At 40.3% G+C, this 3682-nt stretch overlaps 1 long non-coding RNA gene across 1 annotated transcript; it reads left to right on the top strand.

Moving 5' to 3' along the window:
- Window positions 1-1078, top strand: LOC115162702 (uncharacterized). Its single transcript, XR_003869616.1, has 4 exons — window positions 1-64; window positions 179-250; window positions 385-508; window positions 743-1078. It is a non-coding gene; the product is annotated as an uncharacterized LOC115162702 (long non-coding RNA).
- Window positions 1079-3682: the final 2604 nt, after the last annotated feature.

Below are 3682 nucleotides of genomic sequence, written 5' to 3'. Positions count from 1 at the left end.
TACAAATTCACCTGGCTAATTAATAGTTTTAGGAGAAGTGGCATGATGTTGTGCTGTTACGTTTGTAAGTGATTTATTTATTTAACCTTTATTTAAATGATCTGGTAAAACAGCAAAAATGAGCTAAGTGGAAACATCTGCTAACTACTTCAATCATTGCATTATTGCAAATGCTCAGGCAGCTGCTATTTTCCATTGGGAAAGACGGCCCTGCATTTACCAGAAAAGGAAGCTCCACACAACAAAGGGGGTAAGAAATAATTTTGAACATGAGATATAAATTCACAATGTGCCCATGATAAAGTTAACTACATTACTTTAGTTGGCTACTTTGAGCAATACTTGCATGTTGTATTTTTGGACCATTGGCTTCCCTGAAAACAGGTACCTCATTGGAGGAGCAATATGAGTCTGTCAGAGATGGTGGTCCACACAACAAAGATGCAACTGTCCCTTCCAGTAATGTGAAGCTGACCTTGGACCAGTAAGGATAGTCTTCACAGATGCTGTAAGACCCTCCCTCCTTGATATAGAAATCCTTCAACTTCACTGCCTCTTCAATTTTTTTTACATTTAACTAGTCAAGTCAGTTAAGAATATATTCTTATTTACAATGACAGCCTACCAGGGAACAGTGGGTTAACTGCTTTGTTCAGGGGCAGAATGACAGATTTTTACCTTGTCAGCTCAGGGATTTGATCCAGCAACCTTTTGGTTACTGGCCCAACACTCTAACCACTAGGCTACCTGCCGCCCAAAGCATCCTTGGGTAAGGTCCTTTGCACCATAGGGACACATGACCTCCTCCACTGCAGTGCCTACCAGAACATCCAGTGAAGCACCAAGGATCCCAGACCCTGTGACCCAAAGTCCTGATTAGATTGATGATATTACAGCTGTAGAATGTTTAATCATCTGTAATTTTTCGCATTGAGGACAAGTGCAGTTTTTCAACAACAACAAACTTTTAATTGATAACTTGGTATTTGATCACTTGACATTATCAATCATATAGTGGGGAAGGATCCTATAGATACAGACTGTGTGAATGCATGTACCACTCTGAATAAATAAATACTGTGCCTCTTGAAGATTTGTCTCTGGTCATTAAACTACAATACAGACTGAATGTCTAAATATAGTCCATTCTGAATGTCAATAGACTTTTGTTTTTACCTTCATTCTCATCAATGACAACGTTCTAGAACTGAGTTATCATTCATCGAAGTCAGGTATCCTGGGTAATCTGGTTAATGATTATAATTGATTAAGTGGCTCTTTCATTGTAGAAAATTGACCACTGTATAGAAAACATTGTATTGCTACTCCAGAGAACGTGTTTCCACTGCTCCAGAGCTTTACACCGTTCCTGCCGACGCTTGGCATTGAGCATGGTAATCTTAGCTTAGGCTTGTGTGCGGCTACTCGGTCATGGAAACCAATTTCATGAAGCTCCCGATGAACAGTTATTGTGCTGACGTTACTGACGTTGCTTCCAGAGGCAGTTTGGAACTCGGTAGTGAGTGTTGCAACCAAGGACAGACGATTTTTACGCACTACGTGCTTCAGCACTTGGCGATCCTGTTCTTTGTGCTTGTGTGGCCTACCACTTCGCAGCTGAGCCGTTGTTGCTCCTAGAAGTTTCCACTTCACAATAACAGCACTTACAGTTGACCGGGGCAGCTCTAGCAGGGCAGAAATTTGACGAACTGGCTTGTTGGAAAAGTGGCATCCTATGACGGTGCCACGTTGAAAGTCCCTGAGCTCTACAGCAAGGCCATTCTACTGCCAATGTTTGTCTATGGAGATTGCAAGGCTGAGTGCTCGAACTTATACACCTGTGAGCAACGGGTGTGGCTGAAATATCAGAATCCACTCATTTGAAGAGGTGTCCACATACTTTTGGCCATGTAGTGTATCCTCACATTTGTGAAAATGTGGTTATATAAGATATATAAAATTATATTTGTGTTTGTGGATGAATTTACTTTTGCCAGATGCCTTTTTTAATTTTTAATTTGTTGCATTGAAGATCCACTGCTGTATGGTTTTTTCCAGTTGAAAAATATTCAAAAAAGCCCCCTTCAAAAAAAAAAAGAAAAATCTACAACTGCTAATTTCTGGAAAACAAACATGACTGTCTTGTACCACCATCGTGTGGCCAGCATATGAACATTTGTTGAAGGACTGGGATAATCTAAATTGCATTTCTTTCACATCTCTCGTTCTCTATCCACACTTCCTTCTCATAACCCATTGGAGAAGAAGGTCAGAGGGGAAGGACCTTTGACTTTGTTATCCAATGGATTTTTGAGAAGGAGGAGAGGAGAGAGGATGTGAGGACTCAATAAATATACAAATGGGAAGATTTTAATTGCGTAATTCATTGGATTTAAACCGGACGACAACCTGTTGCCAGACTAGAATTAATGTAAAACTCAAGAGATTGTGGTATAATAAGAAATGTGGCGAAAATGTACCCTCAGATAGGTCAGATCATTTCAGATCTATACACAGGGTTTCTACGACGACTAAAAAATTCCACAACAACGGCCAAACACATACAGGGCAATAAAATCAAACAAATACATTTTGAATGATAATTGAATTTCTAAAAACGCGATCCATACTGCATGTCAATTCCCTGATCGTATCAAATATTGTATTACATTCTCTGTATTAAACTCCCTGTACACAAATGCCTTGGAGGTTAAGGGCTGGGGGTTGTTTCTGGACAAGGTCCTGATATCCTTCTCCTGAAAGCACGATCCCTCTCCCAGGACTTTTATATTATCTAGAGAGTGGACGTCAATGTACTGGCTACATCCTGAAGTCTTTACAACCATAATCTAATCAGGATTACAATTCTGCCTCCACCATGATGAAAACTGAAGCCCAGAACTATAACGCCCTGGCCATAGAGAGGGGTTTTTGTTCTTTATTTTGGTTAGGCCAGGGTGTTACATATAGTGGGCGTTCTATGTTCCTTTTTCTATGTTTTTGTATTTCTTTGTTTTGGGCCGTGTGTGGCTCCCAATCAGGCACAGCTGAAGCTCGTTGTTGCTGATTGGGAGTCACACATAAGGAGCATGTTTTTCCTTTGGGTTTTGTGGGTAATTGTTTCTGTTTTGAGTATTTTCCAAACAGGACTGTTTGCTCTCGTTTTTGTAGTGTTCTCTTGTTTTTGAATTAAAATTCTAATGATGAACACATCATCTGCTGCACCTTGGTCTCTCTCTCACGATAGCCCTTACAAGAACAAAGACTGACAGTTCCAACAACAGAGACCAACATGTCAGAAGGCCTAACAGAAGAGAAATGAAGATGAGCTGGCTGTATTATTCTGTTACACAACTTGGCAGTGCCTCGTAACAGATCAGTCTATTTCCTGGAACCTCACAACCAGACAGAGAGTCTTGACAACAAGGTTTTCTTTATGACAACAAGACAATCTAGATAAGAAGTGAAAGCTTAGCCTGGATTTTCACATTTGCATTGCTCCAAGTCTGAGAGGGGTTTTGATGTGTGTGGTCATCCGCACCCCCTCCCAAAATGGCTGCTGTGCCATTTCTTCCCATTGCATTATTTGACATAGATCCAGAAAAACTAGATGTGTAAATATAAAATATAAAGCTTGAATATGTTGAATTCTGTTTTGTGTTGAAGTTTCTGTCGCCTTCTC

This window comes from Salmo trutta, chromosome 25 (genome assembly GCF_901001165.1).
Source record: "Salmo trutta chromosome 25, fSalTru1.1, whole genome shotgun sequence".
Lineage (NCBI taxonomy): Eukaryota > Metazoa > Chordata > Actinopteri > Salmoniformes > Salmonidae > Salmo > Salmo trutta.
Note: the sequence above shows the minus strand (reverse complement) of the source record. Positions and strands in the feature narration are given on the sequence as shown.